The sequence below is a fragment of the Lathyrus oleraceus genome, chromosome 2 (genome assembly GCF_024323335.1).
Source record: "Lathyrus oleraceus cultivar Zhongwan6 chromosome 2, CAAS_Psat_ZW6_1.0, whole genome shotgun sequence".
Lineage (NCBI taxonomy): Eukaryota > Viridiplantae > Streptophyta > Magnoliopsida > Fabales > Fabaceae > Lathyrus > Lathyrus oleraceus.
Genome location: NC_066580.1, coordinates 211,540,546 through 211,560,156, shown reverse-complemented (window position 1 = coordinate 211,560,156; position 19,611 = coordinate 211,540,546).

Genomic DNA, 19,611 nt, shown 5'->3' with positions numbered 1-19,611 from the left:
TCAGAGGTAAAGATTTATTCGGCAAGTCTGCTGCCGAGTTGTGCCTTGTTCCCGGTGTGAAGATTCCAATCAAATTCAAAGTACCTGACATTGAAAAGTATAAAGGGAACACCTGTCCGCTCGCTCACCTGGTCATGTACGCCAGGAAGATGTCCACCCAGACTGATAATGATCAGCTTCTGATTCATTACTTCTAAGACAGTCTGTCTGGTGCGGCGCTCAGATGGTATATGAGCTTGGACAGTGCCAATATCAGATCCTTCAACGACCTTGGCGAGGCTTTCGTCAAGCAATATAAGTACAACGTCGATATGGCGCCTGACCGAGATCAACTCAGGTCCATGTCGCAGAAGGACAAGGAAACGTTCAAGGAGTACGCCCAGAGGTGGTGAGAGCTGGCAGCTCAGATTACTCCACCGCTGGAGGAGAAAGAAATGACCAAGATCTTTTTGAAGACTCTTGGCTCATTTTATTATGAGCGGATGGTAGCAAGCGCTCCCTCTGATTTCACCGAGATGGTGAACATGGGGATGCGTCTTGAAGAAGGTGTCCGTGAAGGACGATTGGCGAAGGATGAGAGCTCTTCCTCTAAACGATATGGGGCGTTTAAGAGGAAAGATGGGGAAGCACATGCTGTGCAATCCCATCCCAAGCATAGAAGACCCTCTACTCAGAGGAAGCCTGCACGTCGTGCCGGTCATCAACACCAGGTGGCTCATATAGCACCTGTCTTCAAAGACAATGCTCAGCAACATCAGCAGTATCAGCATCAGCAACAATACCAACAGCCTCAGTATCAGCAACAACATCGTCCACAGCAACAGGCTTACCAGCCTCGTGGCAGTACAACCAATCAAGCTAACTTGGGTTATGATAGGAAGAAGATCAGCTTCGATCCAATTCCTATGTAATATGCAGAGCTTTATCCTTCCTTATTGGAAAGGAAATTGGTTTCTCCCAGGGATCCCCCTGCCATTCCTGCAAATCCACAATGGTGGTATAAACCAGATCAGCATTGCGTCTACCATTCCGGTGCTCCGGGTCACAACATTGAGAATTGCTTCCCACTCAAGACTAAGGTTCAAGACCTTATGAGATGTGGAATCTTGAGTTTTGAAGATTCAGGCCTGAATGTCACCAAGAACCCATTGCCTGCGCATGGGAAGTCAGTTAATATGGTTCAGGAATGCCTTGGGAAGTACAAGGTCAGATATGTAAGCCACATTAGGCAGTCGTTGGTTGAATTACATCGTTTGCTGTGTCAGTACAGCTACATGGAGCATAACCACGACAAGTGCCGCGTCTGCTCGGTTAACCGCTTGGGTTGCGATCAAGTACGAAGAGAACTCCAAAAGTTGTTGGATGAGGGTACCATTGAGATTCTGCAGAATCGCAACGTTGATGAAGACGAACCTGAGATTAATGTTATATCTCCAGTTTTCAAGTTGCTTGAGCCTGTTGTTATTCGTTACAATAGCAGCCAGCCGAAGGCTTCCCCTTCTTTGGTCATTAAACCGGCAGGCCCTGTGCCCTATTCATCTGATAAGGCTGTACCATTCAGATATAGTCCTGTTGCTGTGCAAGATGGGGTAGAAGTGCCTTTGCCTTCAACTTCCGTAACCAACGTCGCTGATGTAAGTGGGTTGACCAGAAGTGGTCGAGTGTTTTCTGCGCCTCCTAAGGTTGTTGCTTCTGATACTGTTGAGCGTCCGGTTGGGACAGCTGTGAATGTTCAGAATCAGGCACGTGATGTTGCCAAATCATCCTCCTCTGTACAAAAAACTCCCGTTTCTTCAGTTGGCCCGAGTGGCATTGTAGATGAAGAATCTGATGAGATGCTGAGGCTCATCAGAAAGAGCGAGTACAACATTGTAGACCAGCTTCTACAAACGCCATCCAAGATTTCCATTCTATCTCTGCTGCTGAATTCAGAACCCCATAGGGAGGCTCTGCAGAAAGTCCTGGATCTGGCGTATGTTGATCACGACGTCACCATTGAGCAATTTGATAGTATTGTTGCAAACATTACCGCTTGCAACACTTTGAGCTTTTGTGACGCTGATCTCCCTGAGGAGGGAAGAGACCACAACATGGCTTTACATATCTCCATGAATTGCAAATCTGATGCAATGTCCAATGTTTTGGTAGACACTGGATCTTCGTTAAATGTATTGCCAAAAACCACACCTTCCAGATTGTCATATCAAGGTCCTCCTATGAGGCAGAGTGGGGTTGTTGTGAAAGCATTCGATGGGTCGCGTAAGACAGTGATTGGGGAAGTTGATCTCCCAATCAAAATTGGACCAAGTGATTTCCAAGTTACCTTCCAGGTAATGGATATCCACCCATCTTATAGTTGTCTCTTAGGCAGACCATGGATTCACGAGGCTGGTGCCGTGACATCCACCCTACACCAGAAGCTGAAATTTGTGAAAAATAAGAAACTGGTTGTAGTAGGAGGAGAAAAGGCTCTCTTGGTTAGCCATTTGTCTTCTTTCTCGTATATTGACGCAAAGGATGAAGTTGGAACTCCATTCCAAGCTTTATCTATTGATGAACCAATCGAGAAGAAGTCTCCTTCATTCACTTCCTACCGTGATGCGAAGCTGGCCATTGAATGTGGTGCAGTTGCTGGATTAGGGAAGGTGATTGAACTTGAAGACAATAGATCCCGGGCTGGCATTGGCTACTGTTCTGGGGCATGTAATGAGCAAGGTTTGTTCACAAGTGGAGGATTCATCCATGATGATCAACCTGAAGAGGAAGCTGCTGCTATCTTGGAAGAGGATGCAAAAGACGTGAACAACTTCGTTATTCCTGGTGGTGTCTGCCACAATTGGGTCGCTGTAGATGTTCCTACAGTCATCCATAGATCAGAGTAATTGTTCACTTTGTTTAAAACCCTTCTCCCATGCCAAAAGGAGAAGTGATGACATTGTTGGCAAAGCATATATACAATGATGTTTTCATTCAATTAATACATTGTTAAACATTTGTTTTCCATTTGTTTTCACTTTTTGCTTTTGCATGAAATCAGTGATCACAAAAAAAAACCCTGAAAAACAAAAACAGCTTTTTCATCTGCATAAATGATTTGCTTGTTTAAATTCAAAAGCTTTTCATTATCCAGAATCATTATGCAGGGATTTCTAAACCCATTGAACATAATGATCCGACGTCATCTCCCAATCTTGAGTTCCTTGTATCTGAGGCAGAGGAAGATGATGTTAAAGGGGATTCCTGACGAGATTACCCGCCTTCTTGAGCACAAAAGAAGCTCATTCAGCTGCATCATGAGAATCAGCAAAACAGTCAAACTGGGGCATTGCAAATGAAAAAAAAAAAGAAGAGGGTGAAAAAAGAAGAAAAAATCAAAAATCAGGAAAAAAATTTCAAAAGAAAAAAAGAAAAATTATACCCTCAAGTCCCTAGTTGACTGACGCTGAATGGATTCAGAGTCGTATTGACCAACTGAATTTGATCAAAGAGAAGCGATTAACTGCCATGTGTCATGGTCAGTTATATCAACAAAGAATGAAGAAAGCATTCGATAAGAAGGTCAAGCCTTGTGTGTTCCGAGAAGGTGACCTCGTGCTCAAGGAAGTTTTGTCTTTCGCGCCCGATTCTAGGGGCAAGTGGACTCCAAACTACGAGGGTCCATATGTTGTTAAGAGAGCCTTTTCAGGCGGAGCTTTGATGCTTACAACAATGGATGGGGAGGATTTCACTCGTCCTGTGAATTCAGATGCAGTCAAGAAATACTTTGCCTAGAAAAAAAGTATATGCAAATGAAAAACAGAATAGCTCGCTAAGTTGAAAACCCGAAAGGGCGGCTTAGGCAAAAATGAGCGTCTCAGTGGAGAACCTGCAAGGGTAATCCAGGCAAAAATTAGAGACTTAAAAGAAAAAAAAAGAATATTTGCATCCCGCTAGATTGAGTACCTCACTCTGGGGCAATCTAGGCAAAAATTAGGGATTTGGCAAGTAACTGCATCCTGACAAGACTTTCTGTTCCACAGCTGTCATTTCGTCAGAAGATTCTCGATTCGTCGTCAAACTGAAGCTTCGAATACATCGAGATTCAAATTGGTAGAGAAAGGATCATTATGTTCAATGTAGCCCTCTTCCAATATATATCACTGATTTCAAATTTGTACAGATCTATGGAGTCTTGCCATTTGCAGACTACCATTCCATCAAATGAATTTGAGCTTTTTATCCAATTATCTGCACTCTTATTTGTTTCAATTCAACAAATGTTTTGCATGTTTTAATTGATAAAATATCATTGTTTTTAAACAAATCAAATTTTTCAAAATGGTTGTTTTAAACAAAGTGAATATTCACAAGGTTGAAAGGATACTCAAGAATATCTCAGTGCTCTCCCAAGGGTGTCATGATCTCCAACAGGTAAGACATTTGGTTCATATTCCTGGTTTGTTTGTATCTCCTTTCTCCAGATCTTGTGATGGGGTTGTTCCCCAGCATAGTTGCAAGCAGAGTGTTGTTGAAGACTCAGTTTTCTCCAGCAGCAGTTTTCCCCAGTAGAGTTGCTTATGCAGTTAGATTCTACTTGGATGTTGTTCTCCCAATGGGTTGTTCCTGTAAGACCCCAATTTTGGCCCTAAGATCCCTCATGGCCCATATCATATCATACCATGGCCTCAAGGATCATTGCATGCCCTAGTTTCCCTCCTAGTGGGTGGGTTACCTTGTGAGTGTGGTTCTTGATCACCCAGCATGTCTTGCATTTATATATCTTTGCTTTTCATATGTTTACTAACCAAAAAGTACAAAAATATTGTCATCTAACCATGTTACTTGCAGATGAAGCCAATTAGGTCAAAATCAGTCAAAGTCAGTCATTGCAGTGGATGGTGGCCATTCTTGCAGAATTTGGGCACCATGATCAATCATCAAGAGTTCATATGAGTTGTGACATCATTTTGGATCAAGATATCAAGGGATTAGGGTTTGGAATTCATCAGAACATGGTTCAGTCAGGCAAAACCCTAGAAAAGTCAATTGAAGTCAACTGTTGGTCAACTGTGCATTTAATCAGTGATTTGATGATGGGAATTAGTTTGAGAGGTCTCATTCATGTCCATATAAGCCTCATATATCATGTCAAACATCATCATGGAAGAATTTGAAGTCAAACAAGAAATTTCCAAAAATAGAAAGTTGACTTGTAATTGGAATTTGCCAAAAATGGAAACTTCTTGATCCTCAACTTACATCATCATACAAGCTTCAAATGAATTTTTGCCCAACATTAAAGTTGAAGACCTTGTTCTCCCATTTTCAAAAAGTCCAAGAACACTCAATTCCCATGTATGGTTGGCAAGTTATGATCAAATCATTCTCCAAAATGTTTGAACTTCAAAAGGCCATATCTTCCAAACCATTTGGCCAAATTGGGTGGGGTTTTTTGCTACAAGTCCCATTTGATGCCCTCTTTCCAAATTTGTCATCACCATTTACCAAAAGTTCACCAAGCAAAATGGCACTTTTGGAAGTAACTTGAATTATTTCAAGTGAAGTAAAAAATTGACTTTCAAAATTAACCAATTCCAACCATTTTTACCACTTGTATTTGATCAGAAATGATGTTTGGAAGTTGTCCAAGGCCCAATTCGAGCATATTCATACACCCTTTGTGAAATGGCATGTTTTTAGCAAAAATGGTCAAAATATGTCATTATGCAAAGTGTGATTAACTTTTCCATTAGCCAACTAATGCAAACACTAAACAGCATACAAATACATCAATTCCACTCTGAAAAAGCCCTAGCAGCCACATTCTAAACAGACCAAAACCCTTGTTCTCTCAATTTCTCCTTTCTTCATTTTTTGGAAACTTTTCTGAAAATTGCAAGGAACACGAGTTGGCCTTGGCTGCTGCATCAGATACCATCATTCTTGAGCTCATTGGAAGCCTTAAACACCAACTGTAAAGCCATTACAACTTTGTTTTCATTAAAGCTCCATCCATGGCAGATTATGATTTGAGCTGGAATCAACATTGTTGAGCTTAAAGTCTTCAAGCATTCATCATTTGGAACTCAAAGCGACATCTGTTTCATCACAAAACAACCAAACAACAACTGTAGCTCAACTGTACTCCAACTTTGGTCAGTTTTCGAATCTCCCATTTCTTAAAACTATGCTATGCCTTGTATAGATCTTTTCTTGCTGGTCATTATGAGCTTTGAGTTGATGAAAATGGTTGAGTATTTATGAAGTTATGCTGTAATGAAAGTTGGTGTTCACATGAGTTTTTGTTCGATTCTTTTTCATTAGCTTGATTCATGGAAAATGGATGTTGTATTTGAATTGCATGAAGTTTGCTGGTCACAATGATGTATTCGATTTACATTTCTGGGCAAGAAATTTTTTCGATTTGGTGAGGATGATGAAGGTCTACTGTAGCGAACCCTAGTGCATTTCCAGAATCGTGTTTGGTCGTTGCTGTTTGCTGTTTGCATGAATTACCACTGTTCCATTGCCATGCCAAATCATCACGTGCCACGTTGTTTTACAATACGCAGCGTTTCATTTTAAGTTCCATCTATTTAAATCATTTTATGTTTCAATTTTTATTTCATTTGTTACACCATCTTTGAAAAATCATAGAGCCTTCATTTTTGATCCAAAATTCATGGGATTTTTTGCATAATGTTCATCTGGATCTCTAGTTATTTGTCATGATTTTTCCAGAATTTTTGGATGAATGGTTTTTAAATTGTGCTAGGGTTTATGACATGTGCTCATTTTTTGTACCCTTTGCCAAATCCTTTGTGAAATGATGATGCTTTATTCAATGACCTCCAAATATTTTGTGCTTAAACTAGACACATTCATGATGATTTTGGTATAGAGTTTGTGAATTTATGATTTCTGGTTTGTAAGTTATGATTTTTTGAATTAGGGTGTGACAATTTGTGTCACACCATTGATGTCTAACTTCATGATTTTCATTACCATGCTTCTTGAACTCAAATTGGCTTGAATTTTTGCATCAATGTACTTTTGGATGTCTAGTTTACATGTGAATTTTCTTGGAATTATTTGTGGCATTTCCTAATTGTTTGGGATTTTCTCCCCTGTTTGACCAAAATGTTGACTTTTGTGATACATGTTCCCATTTCATTTGTGAAATTCTCATACTTAATTGGATGAACATGAAATTTGACATGTGATTAGTAGACATCTTAAGCTTTGTCATGGTGTTGATCCCATTCATTTCTCATATGTTATCACTGATTTATGATTTTTTGAAGTTGATACATGTTTGGTTGACTTCTTTGAGCATGCTTAAACTTGCTTTGACTTTCTGATTTTCATTGACCAACTTCCCTTGATCCAAATGAGCTTAAATTTTATATGCTTATCATGTTGTGGATTATGTTTGATCATGAATTATTTGATGATTTATTGGAATGTTTATGATTGGTTTTGAGTTAAGTCTTGCTGTTGACTTCTATGAGCTTCCATATGCCATGCTTTGACCTAACTTGTTTATGAAATCATGATGATGAATGATATGAATGTGGGACCAATTTAGTTTGCTTCTTGATTGTTTAAACTTGATTTTGGTTGAATTTCATTTGCTGTTTTGACTTTCTCATCCCCTTTTGACCCTAGGCTTGTCCTAGTGGTCCTGTTGCTCATGTTTGAGTTCATGTTTTCAGGTTAAGCAACAAATGCTTCAAAGAGATCATTACAATGTGATTGAGCTTGATTGTTTATCATGACTAACATGTATGTTATGTAGGTTGCTTGGATCACAAGCCTTGAGTCTTGTGCTTTGCACATTTATCTGTTTGTGTTTGACTGTTAATCCTATTCTCATTTTACTTTGACTTTGAGTTGTGTACTGATTCTGTTTGACTATTTCAGGTACCTTTAGTTGCTTAGTTCTTTAAGAACTTGCTTTGCTTTGCTTTATAGCAATTTGCATTGAGGTATAATCCCTTTTCTTCATGTAGTCTGGAAGACCTGGCCTGTTACTTGGCCAGGCAACTGTCTGAAGTCCTCCTTAAGAGGCAATGCTTGTCTATGTTTACATTTGTCCCAAGCAGGAAAAGTCCTTCAAATAAGGCAATTGGTAGATCAAAGAGATAAGCAACCTATCTCCTACTATTCTGTGAGTCTTCTCCTTGCTCCCATTACATGGTTGTAGCATTGAGATCCAAACCCAAGATCTATCGAGTCAATAATCTGTGGAGAGAGTTCCTACTTTCTGAACTCCCACACCTTCTGATATTCAAATGCTCTCCCTGGCCAGGGATAAGAGCAATGAGGCACACCCCTCATATCCTTTCATCTACTTCACCTTAGCCCCTCAATGGCAAGGTTAAGAGCACCATTGACCCTATTCCAGTTGGCTTCAATGCCTAACCCTTTGTATGAGCCTCATTGTGTGGTTATAGTGTGTGCTGATTGACTTCATTGATTGATCACTTACTTCATATACACATGTTTGCTTGCATGCTTTGTGCACTCATCATCATCTATTGCTCATTAATGCATAACCATCTTATTTGTCTTTATGACTTATCATTGTTGTCTACCCATTGAGGACAATTGTAAGACCATCCATTGGCCATTGCTCCTAGGATATGGAAGTGAGTATAAGACCATCACATTGGCCACTCATCTTATCTTTGCTTGATGCATTTGTTTGTTGTATGTGAGGATGCAATTGTAAGTCCCTGCAAGTTGGCATTTGTATTCCTAGGACCATACTGTGGAGGTTAGAGTAAGCCCAGATAGATTGGCATCTGACATCCATGTTTTGCTTTTGTTTGTTTATGTGAGGATGCAATTGTAAGTACCTGCAAGTTGGCATTTGCTTTCCTATGATCATATGTTGGATATTGGTATAAGTCCAGACAGATTGGCATCCGGTATCCAAGTTTCATTTTGTTAGGAGATTAGTATAAGTCCATTGAGTGGCCTCTGATATCCAGTTCTGTTTTAGGAGATTGGTGTAAACCCATCTAGTGGTATCCGGTATCCGATTTTGTTTGTGAGATTGGAGTAAGACCATTGAGTGGCATCCGGTATCATTTGCTTGCTTACATTATTATTATCCATTGCTTATTCCAAAGGACACACTTGAATCATCTCCTATATGATCTCAAGAGGTGAACCCTCTAAGAAGTTTTACATCCATCTCCACCATTCATCCTCATTATGTCCTAAACCTTTTCACACTTTGATTTCAAACTTGACATAGATATTGTGCAAACATCTTCATGTTTTCAAACTAAAAAACCTGGACCCAAGTCCTTGACTTTTTCAAACCCCATTTCATAATACTTCTTTTGAATCAATCTTAATCATACTTTGACCCTACTTTCACAATCACAATCAATTAACTTCACCCATTCAATTGTTTTGGCTTTGTCCATTGTTAATCTTTTCACACATTAGCCATAGGTTTCAATTATCATTGTGGTTGATGTAAACCTCACCCTATCCTTAGTGAGTCGACTATAAGACTTCCGTACTGAAAACAGGGTTAACCCCTCTAGTACGTCGAAGCTATCCTCGCATGGTGGATGTTGGTCTTGGTCGAGTTTTCTCCCATTGATAATGAAAAGCCTCAGTGCTATTGTTTAAAATTGAATCCACCAACTTTTGGAAATCTTTTAGCCGAACTACGGCGTTTTGATCCTTACCTTTGATGGAAGGTACGTAGGCAACGGGTTCATCCGTTCGAACACAAAAATAATAAATTGTATATTCTTTTCTCATCATCCCAATCATGTTTGCACAATACTTATGTCATAACAAATAACAATTTTATACAACAAGTGTGAAAAGGGCTCCCTAGGAGTACCTAGGACGTGATGGGTGCCTAACACCTTCCCATTGCGTAATTTACCCCTTACCCAGACTCTCTGATCTTTTTATTAGTTTTCTACGTGTAAAACTTCTTAGGCTTTTGTTCGCTTTTTAGCCAGTCCTTTGGATAAATAAAAGTGCGGTGGCGACTCGAATTCATTGTATGCTTTGCTTATGGTTTAATCGATAAATCATATAGTGACGAATACACCGCTACAGTTCCCCGGAGTTGTTTGGAGTTGCAAAGCTCTTTGTTTCTCAGTTGATGCTGAGATTCCCTGCGGACCTTTGAGATTTTCTCTTGTTCCCCAACAGATTCGTCTTGGTGGCTGTTTTGCCCGTTGTGACTTTCTGTACCCTGGTTGGGTTGTTTGCTGATCCAGCATTCAGAGATTTGGTGTTTCCTGAATATCTCTGATCCTCTGCTCCCCCAGCAGTACCCGCAGATCTATGCTTTATGGCATGTAGATCTCCGCAGATTGACTTTCCAGTTGGTTTTTCCCTGGAAGTATAATACCGGGCGTTTGATTCCTGGACCTGTTTGTGTTAGATATGTCTGTTTTGTCAGCATTCATCAAACATAAATCACGCATATTCATGCATATTCACAAACATTCAGATATTCATGTTGCATTTTTGCCATGTATCTTTTGTTGTTTATTCCTTGCTATGGTGGTGCAGATCCCCAATAGATCTCCCCTAGCAGATGTCGGGTGTTAAATCTCTCCATATAGAGTCAACCCCATAAGCAGAAAGTGTCTTTTGTCTTGTCCTTCTGCAGTTCCCCACTGAGATATATCCTCGTGGATGACGGTTTCTTCCGTTTCCTCCCAACATATATATTGGGATGGATTTTCCTATTTGAGCTATATCCTCATTAGGACGTGTCTCGATTCAGTCTGTCTTTTCGGATTATTCCCGAATTGGCTATTTGTCAACTGTCTTGTGCTTCCTAGTGGGTTGTTCCCCAGCGGAGTTTTTCGGGCCTCTACCCTTATACCGGTAGTTGTAAGTCCTATTTTCTTTGCCCTTTCAGCGGAATTGGTAGTTATATACCTTTTATTCCTCGGCAAGAATTGTTGGTTTTCTACCTAGTAGGAGGTAGTCGTAAATCCTGTTTCTTACTCTCCAACAGTGTTTGTGGTTTGTTATAAACCTTATTTTTGGTTTCCCGTGCGGATTTGTGATTTGTTCTATCCCCACGCAGAGTTGTTGGTCTTCTACCCCTTATTCGGTAGATGTAAACCCTAATTCATGGTTTATCCCCACCAGAGTATGGCTATTACCCTGTATTCGGTAGTTGTAAGTCCTATCTCTTTTTCCTAACAGAGGTAACCTTTGTGGTTCGTTCTGGTTGTTGGTGGATTGTGTGCTGTTCTGGCCCCATCCCCAGTTGAGTCTGTGGTCTTCTACCCCGTATTCGGTAGTTATAAATCCCAGGTGTTGATTTTCCTCCCCGGCAGAGTTTGTGCCCTGTGGTACAGTTGGATAATTGTCGGATGCTTGCAATTTATCCCCAGTGGGTCTTCTTTCATTTACCCTTGTGTTGGTAATGTTATTGTCCCCTTTGATTGGTCATCATTATATACCTAGTTTGGTATCCCGATACCTTTCTTTTCGGTTGATTTATCCTTTATTAACCCAGTAACCGGTTGTGGATAATCTTCCATGCGAGTATGTTATTCACGGTCTGCCGGTAATGAATAATATATCTCATGCACTCTTCAGTCGAAGCCTTTTGTGTTTCCCTGGTCGAGTAAGTTTTGTACTTCCTTTTTGCGGAGTCGAATATTCTTTGTTGTTGGATAATTGCCGGATGCTTGCAATTTATCCCTTTGAGTTATCTTTCGTTTACCCGGATGCTTGGTATCGATTGTCTCTCTTTTTGGTTAGTCACCTATTATATACTTCGGTATCTCTGGTCTCTTTTCCTTTCGAGTATATTATTCCCGGTCTGCTGGTAATGAATAATATGTCTCATGCGCTCTTTAGTTGGAATCCTTCGTTGATTTTCCCCAGCTGAGCAAGATTCGTATTCTTTGTAGAATCGAATATCCATCCTTTAACCAGTTTGTGTTCCGAATGATGAGTGTTTTGGCATATATACCAATCCACGTTTTCGGTAGATCACCTATTATATACTTCGGTATCTCTGGTGTTTCTTACCATGCGAGTTTATTATCTACGTTCTGACGGTAATAGATAATATATCTCATGCGAGTATTCTTATCCACGGTCTGCCGGTAATGGATATTATATCTCATGCACTCTTTGGGTTTGTGTCCCCAGTCGAGTAAGGTTCGTTTTCCCGTTGTGGATTCGAATGTCCATCCTGTAAGTCGATTTGCTTTTTCAAGCCCTCCTTTCGGATGATGAGTGTTTTGGCACATATACCAATTCACGCTTTAGTCGGTCACCTATTATATACCTCGGTATCCCTGGTTTCCTTCCTTTCTACTCCCTATTATGACCTCGGTCCCCTGTGGAGTCAGATTTTCCTGAGTTTATGTACCTTTTCCAGGTCTTTCTCAGATGTTTGGTTGATTGATATCTCTCACCCTTATACCGGTCTTAGATATTCATTTCTTCCTGAGTTTGTTACCCTTATACCGGTAACATCTCATTCTTTGGTGCTTCCTCAGTGGAGTTTCCTTTTGCTTCTTCCCAGGAGTCAGCTTGTGTCTCTCCAATGGATGTTTTCCTTTTGGAATTTTCTTTTCCCCAGTGTGAGTCCTTCACTCCCCAGTGAGGTTTCCAGTCCGATTTTTGTTATTACCCTAATCAGAGTCGTGTTTTGTTCACGCTGTGTCAGTTTTGTTTTTTCCCAACTTGAAGTCGTGGCCTGCTCACGCATTCTTTTTCTTTTACTATCCCCAACAAGAGTCTTGTTAGAGTCTCTGTTCCTGGTGAGTGTATTACTCCAATGGATCGTCTTTTCTTCTGTGTGAATTATATTCCCCACAGAATTTGTGTCTTTTGCATGCATACATTTGCATCATGAGGTCTCTTAGGGACCAAAATTTGTCTCATTACTGTTATTTAAGCCCATTCTACCGCGTCGAGATGAAGATTTCTAAACTTCACTTCTCCGGCTAGAATGACCTTAAATAGGGGCATCTGTAAGACCCCAATTTTGGCCCTAAGGTCCCTCATGGCCCATATCATGTCATATCATGGCCTCAAGGATCTTTGTGCACCTTTGCTTCCCTCCATTTCATAATACTTCTTTTGAATCAATCTTAATCATACTTTGACCCTCCTTTTGTGAATAATCATAATCAATTAACTTCACCCATTCAATGGTTTTGTGGCTTTGTCCATTCTTGTTAAGTTTTCATACATTAGCCATAGGTTTGATTTATCCTAGTTGGTTGATGTTAATCTCACCTATTTGTCCTTAGTTGATTGAATTGTAAGTCTTCCTTGCTTATTATAGGGTTAACCCCTCACTAGCAAGTTGAAGCTTTTCTCACATGGTGGACTCGTTGTTTTATAAGGTTGAGTTTTCTCCCGTGGATAACGTAAGACCTTAGGGCTTGTGTTTAAAATTGAATCCACTAACTTTTGGAAATCTTTTAGCCGAACTACGGCGTTTTGATCCTTACCTTTGATGGAAGGTACGTAGGCAACGGGTTCATCCGTTCGAACACAAAAATAATAAATTGTATATTCTTTTCTCATCATCCCAATCATGTTTGCACAATAAATATTTCATAACAAATAACAATTTTATACAACAAGTGTGAAAAGGGCTCCCTAGGAGTACCTAGGACGTAGTGGGTGCCTAACACCTTCCCATTGCGTAATTTACCCCTTACCCAGATTCTCTGATCTTTTCATTAGTTTTCTATGTGTAAAACTTCTTAGGCTTTTGTTCGCTTTTTAGCCATACCTTTGGATAAATAAAAGTGCGGTGGCGACTCAAATTCATTGTATGCTTTGCTTATGGTTTAATCAATAAATCATATAGCGACGAATACACCGCTACAGGGAAAAGACACAAACAGAGCCGCCACCGTGCGTTATTTATCCCAAAGGAGGGAAAGGAAACGCTCGAAGTAAACCTGGAAAGGAAATGGTCTTACGACCGGAGATTACAGGGTACGGGAGTCGGTTACGCAAGGGGAAGGTATTAGCACCCCTCACGTCCATCGTACTCGACGGGATCCACGCCCAAAAGAATAGAATAAGGTTGCTAAATAACTTCTCAAAGAATGCACACACACTGGAATCAAACACAGATGGAAGAAGGAGGAAGGTGACTCGGCAGGATGTCGCATCCTGGGCCTACGTAGTTTGTCAAAACCAAACATTAGAGTCGACGTAGTTCGGGGAAATGGGAACGGGCTCGATAGGATATCGCATCCTATGCCTACGTATCTCATCTGGAATGAGAATCAGAGCTACCGTAGTTCGGCTAATGCACGCCGAAACAAACACAACCCAAAGACGCTGAGACATCAGAGTAAACACACAAATGGAAACAGACTGCCAATGGCTGGCCTTACGTCCGACTCCAAACAAAAGAAACACAAACAGGAAACCGAATGCCAATGGCTGGACTTACATCAGACTCCACACACACAACAAAGCAGAAGGGTTGAAAAAGAAGAATGACAAACACACAGACTAACAGGAAAAGGGTGCCCGGAGAGATCTCGCACGATCTCCTGCCTACGTACCTCATCTGGTATGAGGATCAGGGCAACGTAGTTCCCCTTAACAGGGGAGAAACTTTCTCCTAAACCAGAGACCGGGAAATAACAACTAAAAGGGAGACTGACTCGAGCCTAAAAGTTGTCATGCAATCCACAATAGTCCTAGGTTGAGGTTTCTGACCAAACCTAACTCGCACAGGAAGCAAGTTGAAACAGCAAATAAATGGTGAATAAGCAATCACAAGAGCAAGCACACACACTATATGCAAACAAGTGGCTCATACAAGGCTGGGCTTTAGTCAAGGGGTCAAATCAACCTCGACAAACAAGCCAACAGGAAAGGGTGTTTTCAGCTCTTAACCCTAACATTGAGAGTTAGGGTGAAGCAGATGAAATGAAGATGAGGGTTATGCTTCATAGCTCTTATCCCTGGTCTGGGAGAGCTTGAATCAATAGAATGTGTGGGAGTCCAGAATGAAGGGACTCTATTCCACATGACTGACACAACAAGATTTTGGGTTTTTATCCAAAGTGCATCAACACATGGTGTGAGCAAGATGAAAGACACAACTGAATAGCAGGGGATGGATTGCACATCCCTTTTATCTGCCAATGCCTCTTCACTTAGGAGGTCTTTATATGTACAAGGCACAAAGATAAACAAACACAAACATTGCCTCTTAAGGAGGGCTTCAGACAGGTGCCTGCCAAAGTAACATGACAGGTCTTCCAGACTACATGAAGTCAGAGGTCATTACCTAGTTGGTATGCCAACAACAAGCAAAGCAAAGTTCAAATGAACTTAAAGCAACTTAGGTACCTGTGTAAACAACCAAATAATCAGTACATTGCTCAGATAAACAGACAATGGTTAATAGATCTCAACAGACAGACAATCCAATATGTGTAGCACCTCAAATTTGCACCTATCATTATACATACATTCTGATATTAGGTCATAACATAATATGGTCCACTGCATAGCATTGCATTGTCCCTTTGCCTCAAGTGCAAGCCAGTCGGAAGAATTAGGTTAAACTGGTCAGGAGATCAGTCAGTCAAGCAAGCAAGTGCAATTTCCATTGAGCCAAGGCCCTAGGGTTGTTCCAACATGTTCCCATGACTTGGGGATCCATTTGAAGTGTTTTGGTCAAGGATTGGATGTTCAGAAGCCATCAGTCAATGCACAGTCCACCAGAAACCCTAAAAAGTCAACTGTGGTCAACTGGGCCTGATTTTATGGTTTTGATGGTGGGATTTGGTTTGAGAGGGCTCATTCATGTCCATATAGGCCTCATATAACATGTCAAACATCATCATGGAAGAATTTGAAGCCAGACAAGAAATTTCCAAAAATAGAAACTTGACCTGTAATTGAAACTTGCCAAAAATGGAAACTTCTTGATCCTAAACCTACATCATGATACAAGCTTCAAATGAATTTTTGCCCAACATGAAAGTTGAAGATCTTGTTCTCCCATTTCCAAAAAGTCCAAGAACACTCAATTCCCATGTATGGTTGGCAAGTTATGATCAAATCATTCTCAAAAATTTTTGAACTTCAAAAGGCCATATCTCTCAAACCATTTGGCCAAATTGGGTGGGTTTTTTTTGCAACAAGTCACATTTGATCCCCTCTTTCCAAATATGTAACCATCATTCACCAAAACATCATAGATCAAAATGGCATTTTTGAACTTACATGAATTAATTTCAAGTGAGGTTGAAATTTGACTTTTTGAAATAACCATTTTTAATCATTTTGGCCATTTGGAATAGTTCAGAAATTGCATTTGAAACTTGTTTGAAGGCCCAATTCGAGCTGCAGCCTCTTGCACCATGCACTTAAGTAAAAAATGGCCAAATTAGCAAAACACTCAAATTACCAAATGCCAATTACCAAGTTCACTAATGATGTTTAGCATGCTAAACAGCAGTATATAAGATCATTTTCTTTCTGAAGGAAGCCCTAGCAGCCACAAGATCAAACAGAAAAAAGCTCTTTTCTCAAACTTCATTTTTGATCATCTAAACTTTTGTGCGAAAATCTCCATAAAACTCATGCTGCTTTGCTTTGGTTCATGAGATACCATCCTTGTTGAGCCTATTGCAAGCCTAAAATCCCAGCTGGAAGCAAGGGATTCACGACTGTTTTAACAACCCTCTTCTATGGCAGTTCAAAGTATGGATCATTTCAAGCCTTGCTGAGCTAGGATCTTCAAGCATTCACCATTTGGAACTCAAAGCTTCACCTGTTTCAAGCCAAAACCACCAAATCATCACTGCTTCATCATTTTCTTCAAAATCAAGTAAGATTTCGAACCTCACCATTTGCTAAATCTTAACATGTTTTGGAAAGGTCTTTGCATGCTGAGTTCATTAGTGGTCATAGTTTTGAAAATGATTGTGTATTTTTGAAGTTATGTGGAAATGAATTTTGTTGTTCATTATTGTTTTTGTTCGATTCATGCTGGATAAGTTGATTTAGTGAAAATGGATGATGTATTCTTGATGTGTGATGTTTGCTGAGTCCAATGATGTGCTCAATTTGATTTTCTGGGCACATTTGTTTTTTTCACGAATTTGGGAGGATGAAGATGATTCACTGTTACAGCCAAACCCTAGTTTCCATTTCCCAGGTTTTTGTTCTTTCACGTGTGCATGACACTGTTTCATTGCCAGCCAATCACAACATTTTATTTTCGTTACCAATGCGCAGCGTTTTGATAAGTTGGCCAGGTTATTACGAGTTTGCCATTGTCGTGCCACTTGACCCATTAATTCATGTTATTTTTTGCAATTTTAATTTCATTTGATGCTTCAACTTACAAAAATCATAGCTCCTCCATTTTAAATCCAAAATTCATGGGACTTTTTGCATTGTGTTTATTTGGATCTCTAGTATTTAATCATGATTTTTCCTGATTTTTGTGATGAGTGGATTTTAATTGGTATTAGGGTTTTGATCATGTGCTCATATTTTGTACCTTTTGCCAAAACATTTGTGAAATGATGATGCATTATCCATTGGCCTTGAAATTTTTTGTGCTTAAACTAGACACATTCATGGTGATTTTGGTATAGAGTTTGTGAATTTCTCATCTCTGGTTTGTGAGTTATGATTTTTTTAGTTAGGGTGTGACAATTTGTGTCACACCATTGATGTGCAACTTCATGATTTTCAATACCATGCCTCTTGACCTCAAATTGCTTTGAATTTTTGCATGATTGAACTTATGTATATCTAATTTACATGTGATTTTTCTTGGAATTGTTTGTGGCATTTCCTAATTGATTGAGATTTTTCTCCCCTGTTTGGTCTTATGTTGACTTTTTGTGACACATGTTCCCATTTCATTTGTGAAATTCTCATACTTTATTAGATAGACATGAAATTTGATATGTGATTAGTAGACATCTTAAGCTTTGCCATGGTTTTGATCCCATTCATTTCTCATATGCTATCACTGATTTATGATTTTTCCAAGTTGATGCATGTTTGGTTGACTTCTTTGAGCATGCTTAAAATTGCCTTTCCTTTCTGATTTTCATTGACCACCTTCTACTTGTCCAAATGAGTTGAAATTTGATATGCTTACCATGATATGGATTATGTTTGACCATGATTTATTTGATGATTTTTGGAATTGTTTATGATTGGTTTTGATTCAAGTCTTGCTGTTGACTTCTATGAGCTTCCATATGCCATGCTTTGATTTCTTTTGCTTATGAAATGATGATGATGATTGATATGAATGTGAACCCAATTGAGTTTGTTTCTTGATTGTTTGAATGTGATTTTGATTGGATTTCATTTGCTGTTTTGACTTTCTTATCCTCTTTTGACCCTAGGCTTGTCCTAGTGGTCCTGTTACTCATGTTTGAGCTCATTTTTTCAGGTTAAGCAACAATTACCCAATGAGACCAATACAAATTGATTGAGTGTGCTTGTTTATCATGACTAATCTATTTGTTTTGTAGGTTGCTTGGCTCACATGCCTTGAACCTTGTGCATTGCACACTTATCTGCTTGTGTTGACTGTTAACTTTTGTTCCATTCTGATTTAACTTTGACTTGTATTGCTTTTAGTTCCTTGTAAACTTTGCTTTGCATTGCTTAAGAGCAATTTGCATTGAGGTATAACTTCTTTACTTCATGTAGTCTGGAAGACCTGGCCTCTTACTTGGCCAGGCAACTGTCTGAAGTCCTCCTTAAGAGGCAATGTTTGTGACTGTTTACATTTGTCCTCGTATAGAGTCAAAGACCTCCTAAGTGAAGAGGCAATTGGCAGAACCCAAGGGATATGCAATCTATCCCCTGCTATTCTGTGTGTCATCTGCTTTGCTCACACCACTGTGTTGATGCATTGCAGATACAAACCCAAGATCTTGTACAATTGTACAGTTGAGTCAGTTTCAAATGTGTAGAAGGGTTCCCCCTTTCTGAACCCACACATTCTTGTCTTAAGCTCCCCCAGGCCAGGGATAAGAGCTGTGAAGTCCTATCTTCACTCACCTTTCATCTGCTTCACCTTAGCCCCTCAATGGCAAGGTTAAGAGCTAACACTACCCAGTTCCAGTGGTTTGTTTGTTGAGGTTGATATGACCCCTCGACTAAAACCTAACCTTGTTTGAGCCCATTGCTTGCATATAGTGTGTGCTACTTGTGCTTGTGTGTTTGTTTGACTTGCTTCCTGTGCAAGTTAGGTTAGGTGTGGCTTGCTTCCTGTGCAAGTCATGTTTAGGATAGGCTTGCTTCCTGCGCAAGTTAGCTAGAAACCTTAACTTAGGGATGACTTTGCATGATAACATCTAGGCTCGAGTCGTAGTCTCCCTAGTGTTGTGTCTCCCTCGGTTATCTGGTTAGGCTAGTCCTTTTTCCCTGCGTAGGGGAACTACGTCGCCCTGATCCTCATACCAAATGAGGTACGTAGGCAGGAGATGAGCTGATCTCTCCGGGCGCCTTTTTTTTCCTTTTTCCGCCCTTTTTCTTTTTCAACCCTTTGTGTCTTAACCACCCTTGCGTGTGTTTTGGTTCGGATGCTGATGTAAGCCCAGTGATTGGCATTCAGGCTCCATGTTTGCCTTCTTGCGTGTG